Below are 13,549 nucleotides of genomic sequence, written 5' to 3'. Positions count from 1 at the left end.
GTTTTTCAACACCGCTTCATGATCCTCCGATGTTTCAGACCGTTTCATGCTCCTCATATAAACTTAAACACTGAAAATGAATATATTCAGCTATTATGGAACTTATAGCAAATACAAACTTGTTAACAACTTTCCAAAAGGCACAAAGGACAGTGTTAATAATGAGTGGTCTTTTGCATCATTTTCAAAAATTCTTCCTTGTTTATTTCTCCATCCCCATCATGATCAGCCTCATCAAGCATTTCCTGAAGTTCATCATCTGTTAAATTTTCCCCTAGCTCCTTAGCAACCCTCTTGATATTGTTCAATGATATACTTCCTGTATCATCATCATCAAATAGTTTGAAAGCCTTCAATATTTCTTCTTTTTCATCCTTTTCACTCATTTTTACACTCATTATGGCAAAAAATTCTTCAAAATTAATCGTGCCAATTCCTTCTTTGTCAGTTTCAGCTATCATCTTTTTAATTTCTTCTTTCTTTGGCTCAAATCCTAAGGCCCACATTGCAATCATGTCTCCAACCGGCACCCCCGACCGGGACCTCCCAGCTTTACCCGCCAGCCTGAAGCTCTTCATATTTTTGACACGTTTTCAGGCTTTTCATGTTTTTCAACCCCGTTTCATGAGCCTCCTATTTTTCAGACCGTTTCATTTTCCTCATATTTTTGGCACCTTTTGAAGCTCTTCATAATTTTCACACCTTTTCAGGCTCTTCATGTTTTTCACACGTTTTCAGGCTCTTCTTGTTTTTGAATACCATTTCATGTTCCTCCTATTTTTCAGACCGTTTCATGCTCCTCATATTTTTGACATCTTTTGAAGCTCTTCATTTTTTTCACAACTTTTCAGGCTCTTCATGTTTTTGAGCCCAGCTTCATGCTCCTCCTATTTTTCAGACCGTTTCATGCTCCTCATGTATTTCACACCCATTGAAGCTCTTCATATTTTTCACACCTTTTCAGGCTCTTCATGTTTTTTAACACAGCTTTATGCTGCTCTTATATTTCAGACCCTTTCCTGCTCCTCATATTTTTGACACCTTTTGAAGCTCTTCATATTTTTCACACCTTTTCAGGCTCTTCATGTTTCTCAACACTGCTTCATGATCCTCCTATTTTTCAGACCATTTCATGCTCCTCATATTTTTCACACCTTTTGAAGCTCTTCATATTTTTCACACCTTTTCAGGCTCTTCATGTTTTTTAACACCGTTTTATGCTGCTCTTATATTTCAGACCGTTTCCTACTCCTCATATTTTTTACACCTTTTGAAGCTCTTCATATTTTTCACAACTTTTCAGGCTCTTCATGTTTTTCAACACCGCTTCATGATCCTCCTATTTTTCAGACCATTTCATGCTCCTCATATTTTTCACACCTTTTGAAGCTCTTCATATTTTTCACACCTTTTCAGGCTCTTCATGTTTTTCACACGTTTCAGTCTCTTCATGTTCTTGAACACCACTTCATACTCCTCCTATTTTTCAAAACGTTTCATGCTCCTCATATATTTGACAACTTTTGAAGCTCTTAATATTTTTCACACGTTTTCAGTCTCTTCATGTTTTTCAACACCACTTCATGCTCCTCCTATTTTTTAGACCGTTTCATGCTCCTCATATATTTGACACCTTTTGAAGCTCTTAATATTTTTCACACGTTTTCAGTCTCTTCATGTTTTTCAGCACCGTTTCATGCTCCTCCTATTTTTCAGACCGTTTCATGCTCCTCATATTTTTGACACCTTTTGAAGCTCTTCATATTTTTCAACACCGCTTCATGAACCTCCGATGTTTCAGACCGTTTCATGCTCCTCATATTTTTCACACATTTTGATGCTCTTCATATTTTTCACACCTTTTCAGGTTCTTTATGTTTTTTAACACCGTTTTATGCTTGTCTTATATTTCAGACCGTTTCCTGCTCCTCATATGTTTGACACCTTTTGAAGCTCTTCATATTTTTCACACCTTTTCAGGCTCTTCATGTTTTTCAACACCGCTTCATGAAACTCCTATTTTTCAGACCATTTCATGCTCCTCATATTTTTCACACCTTTTGAAGCTCTTCATATTTTTCACACGTTTTCAGGCTCTTCATGATTTTCACACGTTTAGGGTTATCGTTATCACCTTTCTAAATTCCATATACATGTGTCAGTATGCTGTAATGTTCTTTTTGACACGTTTTGAAGCTCTTTGTTTTAATTTTTATTATTATTATTTTTTTTTCCAGTGGGTTTTGTCATACATTGATATGAATCAGCCATGGATTTACATGTATTCCCACCCTTTGAAGCTCTTCATATTTTTCACACCTTCTCAAGCTCTTCATCTTTTTCAACTCCGCTTCATGCTCTTCCTATATATCAGACTGTTTCATGCTCCTCCTATTTTTGACGCCTTTTGAAGCTTTTCATATTTTTCGCACCTTTTGAAGCTCTTCACATTTTTCACAACTTTTCAGGCTCTTCATGTTTCTGAACACCACTTCATGCTCCTCCTATTTTTCAGACCTTTTCATGCTCCTCATATTTTTGACACCTTTTGCAGCTCTTAATATTTTTCACACCTTTTCAGACTGTTCGTGTTTTAAACACCGATTCATGCTCCTCGTATTTTTCAGACGGTTTCATGCTCGTCATATTTTTGACACCTTTTGAAGCTCTTCATATTTTTCACACCTTTTCAGGCTGTCGAAGTATTTGAACATCGCTTCATGATCCTCCTATTTTTCCGACCATTTCATGCTCCTCATATTTTTGACACCTTTTGAAGTTCTTCATATATTTCACAACTTTTCAGGCTCTTCATGTTTTTCAACACCACTTGATGATCCTCCTATTTTTCAGACCGTTTCATGCTGTTCTCATTTTTGACACCTTTTGAAGCTCTTCATATTTTTCACACGTTTTCAGGCTGTCCATGTTTTTCAACACCGCTTCATGATCCTCCTATTTTTCCGACCATTTCATGCTCCTCATATTTTTCACACCTTTGGAAGCTCTTCATATTTTTCACACCTTTTGATGCTGCCAGTTTTATTTAAGACGTTACATATCTGAATAATCAGTTAAAAAGCAAATATTCATTTTTAGAGTTGCACAAAAGCAAAATCATAGGGAAAGTGATGGCTGGCTTATGATTTGGGGCCAATTTCCATAAGTTAAATAAAAAATCTAAGTTTTAGAACCTGGGGCTCTAAAAATAGCACTTGTAATTAATACTGTTCTTCAGATTCATAGTTTAAGAAAGTCACTACATTTTATTTCTTGATGTTATAGATTTAACAATATATTGGTAGCAACATGTAACTTCTCACATGGATTAGACATCAAGAGACCAGTTTATGTATATAAACTTAAACACTGAAAATGAATATATTCAGCTATTATGGAACTTATAGCAAATACAAACTTGTTAACAACTTTCCAAAAGGCACAAAGGACAGTGTTAATAAAGAGTGGTCTTTTGCATCATTTTCAAAAATTCTTCCTTGTTTATTTCTCCATCCCCATCATGATCAGCCTCATCAAGCATTTCCTGAAGTTCATCATCTCTTAAATTTTCCCCTAGCTCCTTAGCAACCCTCTTGATATTGTTCAATGATATACTTCCTGTATCATCATCATCAAATAGTTTGAAAGCCTTCAATATTTCTTCTTTTTCATCCTTTTCACTCATTTTTACACTCATTATGGCAAAAAATTCTTCAAAATTAATCATGCCAATTCCTTCTTTGTCAGTTTCAGCTATCATCTTTTTAATTTCTTCTTTCTTTGGCTCAAATCCTAAGGCCCACATTGCAATCATGTCTCCAACCGGCACCCCCGACCGGGACCTCCCAGCTTTACCCGCCAGCCTGAAGCTCTTCATATTTTTGACACGTTTTCAGGCTTTTCATGTTTTTCAACCCCGTTTCATGAGCCTCCTATTTTTCAGACCGTTTCATTTTCCTCATATTTTTGGCACCTTTTGAAGCTCTTCATAATTTTCACACCTTTTCAGGCTCTTCATGTTTTTCACACGTTTTCAGGCTCTTCTTGTTTTTGAATACCATTTCATGTTCCTCCTATTTTTCAGACCGTTTCATGCTCCTCATATTTTTGACATCTTTTGAAGCTCTTCATTTTTTTCACAACTTTTCAGGCTCTTCATGTTTTTGAGCCCAGCTTCATGCTCCTCCTATTTTTCAGACCGTTTCATGCTCCTCATGTATTTCACACCCATTGAAGCTCTTCATATTTTTCACACCTTTTCAGGCTCTTCATGTTTTTTAACACAGCTTTATGCTGCTCTTATATTTCAGACCCTTTCCTGCTCCTCATATTTTTGACACCTTTTGAAGCTCTTCACATTTTTCACAACTTTTCAGGCTCTTCATGTTTCTGAACACCACTTCATGCTCCTCCTATTTTTCAGACCTTTTCATGCTCCTCATATTTTTGACACCTTTTGAAGCTCTTCATATTTCTCACACCTTTTCAGACTCTTCATGTTTTAAACACCGCTTCATGATCATCCTATTTTTCAGACGGTTTCATGCTCCTCATATTTTTCACACCTTTTGAAGCTCTTCATATATTTAACACCTTTTAAGGCTCTTCATGTTTTTCAACACGGCTTCATGCTCTTCCTATTTTTCAGACAGTTTGATGCTCCTCATATTTTTGACACCTTTTGAAGCTCTTCATATTTTTCAGGTTCTCCATGTTTTTGAACACCGCTTCATGCTCCTCCTATATTTCAGACCGTTTCATGCTCCTCATATTTTTGACACCTTTTGAAGCTCTTCATAGTTTTCACACCTTTTGAAGCTCTTCATATTTTTCACACCTTTTCAGGCTCTCCATGTTTTTCCACAGCGTTTCATGCACCTCCTATTTTTCAGAGTGTTTCATGCTCCTCCTATTTTTCAGACCGTTTCATGCTCCTCATATTTTTGACACCTTTGGAAGCTCTTCATATTTTTCACACCTTTTCAGGTTCTCCATGTTTTTGAACACCGCTTCATGCTCCTCCTATTTTTCAGACCGTTTCATGCTCCTCATATTTTTGACATCTTTTGAAGCTCTTCATATTTTTCACAGATTTTCAGGTTCTCCATGTTTTTGAACATCGCTTCCTGCTTCTCCTATTTTACAGACCGTTTCATGCTCCTCATATTTTTGACACTTTTTGAAACTCTTCCTATTTTTCACACTTTTTCAGGCTCTTCATATTTTTCCACACCGTTTCATGCTCCACCTTTTTTTCAGACCGTTTCGTGCTCCTCCTATTTTCAGACCTTTTCATGTTCCTCATATTTTTGACACCTTTTGAAGCTCTTCATATATTTCACACCTTTTCACGCTCTTCATCTTTTTCAAAACCGCTTCATGCTCCTCATTTTTTCAGTCCGTTTAATGCTCCTCATATTTTGGACACGTTTTGAAGCTCTTAATATTTTTCACACCTTTTGAAGATCTTCATATTTTCCACATGTTTTCAGGCTCTTCATGTTTTTCAACACTGCTTCATGCTCCTCCTATTTTTCAGATCGTTTCATGCTCCTCATGTTTTTCACACTTTTTAGGCTCTTCATATTTTTCACACCTTTCGAGGCTTTTCATCTTTTTGAACACCGTTTCATGCTCCTCCTTTTTCAGAACGTTTCATGCTCCTCCTATTTTTGACGCCTTTTGAAGCTTTTCATATTTTTCGCACCTTTTGAAGTTCTTCATATTTTTCAAACTTTTTCAGGCCCTTCATGTTTTTCAACACCGCTTCATTCTCCTCCTATTTTTTAGACGGTTTCATGATCCTCCTATTTTTACACCTTTTGAATGTCTTGATATTTTTCAAACCTTTTGAAGCTCTTCCTATTTTTCACACCTTTTCCGGCTCTTCATGTTTTTAAACACCGCTTCATGCTCCTCCGATTTTTCAGTCCGTTTCATGCTCCTCATATTTTTGACACCATTTGAAGCTCTTCATATTGTTCATGCCTTTTCAGGCTCCTCATGTTTTTCAACACCGCTTCATGATCCTCCTATTTTTCAGACCGTTTCATACTCCTCATAATTTTGACACCTTTTGAAGCTCTTCATATTTTTCACAACTTTTCAGGCTCTTCATGTTTTTCAACACTGCTTCATGCTCCTCCTATTTTTCAGACCGTTTCATTCTCCTCATATTTTTGACACCTTTTGAAGCTCTTCATATATTTCACACCTTTTAAGGCTCTTCATGATTTTCAACACCACTTCCTGCTCCTCCTATTTTTCAGACCGTTTCATGCTCCTCATATTTTTGACACCTTTTGAAGCTCTTCATATTTTTCACACATTTTCAGGCTATCCATGTTTTGAACACCACTTCATGCTCGTCTTATTTTTCAGACCGTTTCATGCTCCTCATATTTTTGACACCTTTTGTAGCTCTTCATATTTCTCACACCTTTTCAGGCTCTTCATATTTTTGAACACTGCTTCATGCTCCTCCTCTTTTTCAGACCGTTTCATGCTCCTCATATTTTTCACACCTTTTTAAGCTCTTCGTATTTTTCACACCTTTTCAGGCTCTTCATGGTTAACAACACCACATCATGGTCCTCCTATATTTCAGACCGTTTAATGCTCCTCATATTTTTGACACCCTTTGAAGCTCTTCATATTTTTCACACCTTCTCAAGCTCTTCATCTTTTTCAACTCCGCTTCATGCTCTTCCTATATATCAGACTGTTTCATGCTCCTCATATTTTTGACACCTTTTGAAGCTCTTCATATTTTTCACACCTTCTCAGACTCTTCATGTTTTTCAACTCCGCTTCATGCTCCTCCTATTTATCAGACTGTTTCATGCTCCTCATATTTTTGAGAAATTTTGAAGCTCTTCATAATTTTCACACCTTTTCAGGATCTTCATGTTTTTGAACACGCTTCATGCTCCTCCTATTTTTCAGACCGTTTCATTCTCCTCATATTTTTCACACCTTTTGAAGCTCTTCATATTTTTAACACATATTCAGGCTCTTCATGTTTTTGAACACCGTTTCAAGCTACTTCTATTTTTGACACGTTTTGAAGCTCTTCATATATCTCACAGTTTTTCAGGCTCTTCATGTTTTTCAACACCACTTCATGTTCCTCCTATTTTTCAGACCGTTTCATGCTCCTCATATTTTTGACACTTTTTGAAGCTCTTCATATATTTCACACATTTTCTGGCTCTTCATGTTTTCAACACTGCTTCATGCTCTTCCGATTTTTCATACCATTTCAAGCTCCTCATATTTTTTCCACATTTTGAAGCTCTTCCTAATTTTCACACCTTTTCAGGCTCTTAATGTTTTTGAACCCCGCTTCATGCTCCTCCTCTTTTCAGACCGTTTCATGCTCCTCATATTTTTCACTCCTTTTGAATCTCTTCATATTTTTAACACATATTCAGGCTCTTCATGTTTTTGAACACCGTTTCAAGCTACTTCTATTTTTGACACGTTTTGAAGCTCTTCATATATCTCACAGCTTTTCAGGCTCTTCATGTTTTTCAATACCACTTCATGCCTCTCCTATTTTTCAGACCGTTTCATGCTCCTCATATTTTTGACACCTTTTGAAGCTCTTCATATTTTTCACTACTTTTCAGGCTCTTCATGTTTTTTTTTTTTTGTTTGTTTGTTTGTTTTAATTTTTATTATTATTATTTTTTTTTCCAGTGGGTTTTGTCATACATTGATATGAATCAGCCATGGATTTACATGTATTCCCAGTCCCTATCCCCCCTCCCACCTCCCTCTCCACCCGATTCCTCTGGGTCTTCCCAGTGCACCAGGCCGGAGCACTAGTCTCGTGCATCCCACCTGGCTGGTGATCTGTTTCACCATAGATAGTATACATGCTGTTCTTTTGAAATATCCCACACTCACATTCTCCCACAAAGTTCAAAAGTCTGTTCTGTATTTCTGTGTCTCTTTTTCCGTTCTGCGTATAGGGTTATCGTTATCACCTTTCTAAATTCCATATACATGTGTCAGTATGCTGTAATGTTCTTTATCTTTCTGGCTTACTTCACTCTGTATAATGGGCTCCAGCTTCATCCATCTCATTAGGACTAGTTCAAATGAATTCTTTTTCATGGCTGAGTAATATTCCATGGTGTATATGTACCACAGCTTCCTTATCCATTCATCTGCTGATGGGCATCAAGGTTGCTTCCATGTCCTGGCTATTATAAACAGTGCTGCGATGAACATTGGGGTACACGTGTCTCTTTCAGATCTGGTTTCCTCAGTGTGTATGCCCAGAAGTGGGATTGCTGGGTCATATGGCAGTTCTATTTCCAGTTTTTTAAGAAATCTCCACAGTGTTTTCCATAGCGGCTGGACTAGTTTGCATTCCCACCAACAGTGTAAGAGGGTTCCCTTTTCTCCACACCCTTCCAGCATTTATTGCTTGTAGACTTTTGGATAGCAGCCATCCTGACTGGCGTATAATGGTACCTCATTGTGGTTTTGATTTGCATTTCTCTAATAATGAGTGATGTTGAGCATCTTTTCATGTGTTTGTTAGCCATCTGTATGTCTTCTTTGGAGAAATGTCTGTTTAGTTCTTTGGCCCATTTTTTGATTGGGTCATTTATTTTTCTGGAATTGAGCTGCAGGAGTTGCTTGTATATTTTTGAGATTAATCCTTTGTCTGTTTCTTCATTTGCTATTATTTTCTCCCAATCTGAGGGCTGTCTTTTCACCTTACTTATAGTTTCCTTTGTAGTGCAAAAGCTTTTAAGTTTCATTAGGTCCCATTTGTTTAGTTTTGCTTTTATTTCCAATATTCTGGGAGGTGGGTCATAGAGGATCTTGCTGTGATTTATGTTGGAGAGTGTTTTGCCTATGTTCTCCTCTAGGAGTTTTATAGTTTCTGGTCTTACATTTAGATCTTTAAGCAGTGCTAAGGGGAAGGTTCATAGCATTACAGGCTTACATCAAGAAACAGGAAAAATCCAATTAAATAACCTAACTCTACACCTAAAGCAATTAGAGAAGGAAGAAATGAAGAACCCCAGAGTTAGCAGAAGGAAAGAAATCTTAAAAATCAGGGCAGAAATAAATGCAAAAGAAACTAAAGAGACCATAGCAAAAATCAACAAAGCTAAAAGCTGGTTTTTTGAAAAAATAAACAAAATTGACAATCCATTAGCAAGACTCATTAAGAAACAAAGAGAGAAAAACCAAATTAACAAAATTAGAAATGAAAATGGAGAGATCACAACAGACAACACTGAAATACAAAGGATCATAAGAGACTACTACCAGCAGCTCTATGCCAATAAAATGGACAACTTGGATGAAATGGACAAATTCTTAGAAAAGTATAACTTTCCAAAACTGAACCAGGAAGAAATAGAAGATCTTAACAGACCCATCACAAGCAAGGAAATTGAAACTGTCATCAAAAATCTTCCAGCAAACAAAAGCCCAGGACCAGATGGCTTCACAGCTGAATTCTACCAAAAATTTAGAGAAGAGCTAACACCTATCTTACTCAAACTCTTCCAGAAAATTGCAGAAGAAGGTAAGCTTCCAAACTCATTCTATGAGGCCACCATCACCCTAATTCCAAAACCAGACAAAGATGCCACAATAAAAGAAAACTCCAGGCCAATATCACTGATGAACATAGATGCAAAAATCCTTAACAAAATTCTAGCAAACAGAATCCAACAACATATTAAAAAAATCATACACCATGACCAAGTGGGCTTTATCCCAGGAATGCAAGGATTCTTTAATATCCGCAAATCAATCAATGTAATACACCACATTAACAAATTGAAAGATAAAAACCATATGATTATCTCAATAGATGCAGAGAAAGCCTTTGACAAAATTCAACACTCATTTATGATTAAAACTCTCCAAAAAGCAGGAATAGAAGGAACATACCTCAACATAATAAAAGCTATATATGACAAACCCACAGCAAGCATCACCCTCAATGGTGAAAAATTGAAGGCATTTCCCCTGAAATCAGGAACAAGACAAGGGTGCCCACTCTCACCACTACTATTCAACATAGTGTTGGAAGTTCTGGCCACAGCAATCAGAGCAGAAAAAGAAGTAAATGGAATCCAGATAGGAAAAGAAGAAGTAAAACTCTCACTGGTTGCAGATGACATGATCCTCTACATAGAAAACCCTAAAGACTCTACCAGAAAATTACTAGAGCTAATCAATGAATATAGTAAAGTTGCAGGATATAAAATTAACACACAGAAATCCCTTGCATTCCTATATACTAACAATGAAAAAACAGACAGAGAAATTAAGGAAACAATACCATTCACCATTGCAACAAAAAGAATAAAATACTTAGGAGTATATCTACCTAAAGAAACAAAGGACCTATACATAGAAAACTATAAAACACTGATGAAAGAAATCAAAGAGGACACAAACAGATGGAGAAACATACTGTGTTCGTGGATTGGAAGAATTAATATTGTCAAAATGGCTATTCTACCCAAAGCAGTCTATAGAGTCAATGCAATCCCTATCAAGCTACCAAAGGTATTTTTCACAGAACTAGACCAAAGAATTTCACAATTTGTATGGAAATACAAAAAACCTCGAATAGCCAAAATAATCTTGAGAAAGAAGAATGGAACTGGAGGAATCAACCTGCCTGACTTCAGACTCTACTACAAAGCCACAGTCATCAAGACAGTATGGTACTGACACAAAGACAGAAATATAGATCAATGGAACAGAATAGAAAGCCCAGAGATAAATCCACGAACCTATGGACACCTTATCTTTGACAAAGTAGGCAAGGATATACAATGGAAAAAAGACAACCTCTTTAACAAGTGGTGCTGGGAAAAATGGTCAACCACTTGTAAAAGAATGAAACTAGAACACTTTCTAACACCATACACAAAAATAAACTCAAAATCGATTAAAGATCTAAATGTGAGACCAGAAACTATAAAACTCCTAGAGGAGAACATAGGCAAAACACTCTTCATGTTTTTGAACACCGTTTCATGCTCCTCCTATTTTTCAGACCGTTTCATGCTCCTCATATTTTTGACATCTTTTGAAGCTCTTCATATTTTTCACAGATTTTCAGGTTCTCCATGTTTTTGAACATCGCTTCCTGCTTCTCCTATTTTACAGACCGTTTCATGCTCCTCATATTTTTGACACTTTTTGAAACTCTTCCTATTTTTCACACTTTTTCAGGCTCTTCATATTTTTCCACACCGTTTCATGCTCCACCTTTTTTCAGACCGTTTCGTGCTCCTCCTATTTTCAGACCGTTTCATGTTCCTCATATTTTTGACACCTTTTGAAGCTCTTCATATATTTCACACCTTTTCACGCTCTTCATCTTTTTCAAAACCGCTTCATGCTCCTCATTTTTTCAGTCCGTTTAATGCTCCTCATATTTTGGACACGTTTTGAAGCTCTTAATATTTTTCACACCTTTTGAAGATCTTCATATTTTCCACATGTTTTCAGGCTCTTCATGTTTTTCAACACTGCTTCATGCTCCTCCTATTTTTCAGATCGTTTCATGCTCCTCATGTTTTTCACACTTTTTAGGCTCTTCATATTTTTCACACCTTTCCAGGCTTTTCATCTTTTTGAACACCGTTTCATGCTCCTCCTTTTTCAGAACGTTTCATGCTCCTCCTATTTTTGACGCCTTTTGAAGCTTTTCATATTTTTCGCACCTTTTGAAGTTCTTCATATTTTTCAAACGTTTTCAGGCCCTTCATGTTTTTCAACACCGCTTCATTCTCCTCCTATTTTTTAGACGGTTTCATGCTCCTCCTATTTTTACACCTTTTGAATGTCTTGATATTTTTCAAACCTTTTGAAGCTCTTCCTATTTTTCACACCTTTTCCGGCTCTTCATGTTTTTAAACACCGCTTCATGCTCCTCCGATTTTTCAGTCCGTTTCATGCTCCTCATATTTTTGACACCATTTGAAGCTCTTCATATTGTTCACGCCTTTTCAGGCTCCTCATGTTTTTCAACACCGCTTCATGATCCTCCTATTTTTCAGACCGTTTCATACTCCTCATAATTTTGACACCTTTTGAAGCTCTTCATATTTTTCACAACTTTTCAGGCTCTTCATGTTTTTCAACACTGCTTCATGCTCCTCCTATTTTTCAGACCGTTTCATTCTCCTCATATTTTTGACACCTTTTGAAGCTCTTCATATATTTCACACCTTTTAAGGCTCTTCATGATTTTCAACACCACTTCCTGCTCCTCCTATTTTTCAGACCGTTTCATGCTCCTCATATTTTTGACACCTTTTGAAGCTCTTCATATTTTTCACACATTTTCAGGCTATCCATGTTTTGAACACCACTTCATGCTCGTCTTATTTTTCAGACCGTTTCATGCTCCTCTTTTTTTTCACACCTTTTGAAGTTCTTCATATTTTTCACACCTTTTCAGGATCTTCATGTTTTTGAACACGCTTCATGCGCCTCCTATTTTTCAGACCGCTTCATGCTCCTCATATTTTTGACACCTTTTGTAGCTCTTCATATTTCTCACACCTTTTCAGGCTCTTCATATTTTTGAACACCGCTTCATGCTCCTCCTCTTTTTCAGACCGTTTCATGCTCCTCATATTTTTCACACCTTTTTAAGCTCTTCGTATTTTTCACACCTTTTCAGGCTCTTCATGGTTAACAACACCACATCATGGTCCTCCTATATTTCAGACCGTTTAATGCTCCTCATATTTTTGACACCCTTTGAAGCTCTTCATATTTTTCACACCTTCTCAAGCTCTTCATCTTTTTCAACTCCGCTTCATGCTCTTCCTATATATCAGACTGTTTCATGCTCCTCATATTTTTGACACCTTTTGAAGCTCTTCATATTTTTCACACCTTCTCAGACTCTTCATGTTTTTCAACTCCGCTTCATGCTCCTCCTATTTATCAGAGTGTTTCATGCTCCTCATATTTTTGAGAAATTTTGAAGCTCTTCATAATTTTCACACCTTTTCAGGATCTTCATGTTTTTGAACACGCTTCATGCTCCTCCTATTTTTCAGACCGTTTCATTCTCCTCATATTTTTCACACCTTTTGAAGCTCTTCATATTTTTAACACATATTCAGGCTCTTCATGTTTTTGAACACCGTTTCAAGCTACTTCTATTTTTGACACGTTTTGAAGCTCTTCATATATCTCACAGTTTTTCAGGCTCTTCATGTTTTTCAACACCACTTCATGTTCCTCCTATTTTTCAGACCGTTTCATGCTCCTCATATTTTTGACACTTTTTGAAGCTCTTCATATATTTCACACATTTTCTGGCTCTTCATGTTTTCAACACTGCTTCATGCTCTTCCGATTTTTCATACCATTTCAAGCTCCTCATATTTTTTCCACATTTTGAAGCTCTTCCTAATTTTCACACCTTTTCAGGCTCTTAATGTTTTTGAACCCCGCTTCATGCTCCTCCTCTTTTCAGACCGTTTCATGCTCCTCATATTTTTCACTCCTTTTGAATCTCTTCATATTTTTAACA

This window comes from Dama dama, chromosome 16 (assembly GCF_033118175.1).
Source record: "Dama dama isolate Ldn47 chromosome 16, ASM3311817v1, whole genome shotgun sequence".
NCBI lineage: Eukaryota > Metazoa > Chordata > Mammalia > Artiodactyla > Cervidae > Dama > Dama dama.
Note: the sequence above shows the minus strand (reverse complement) of the source record.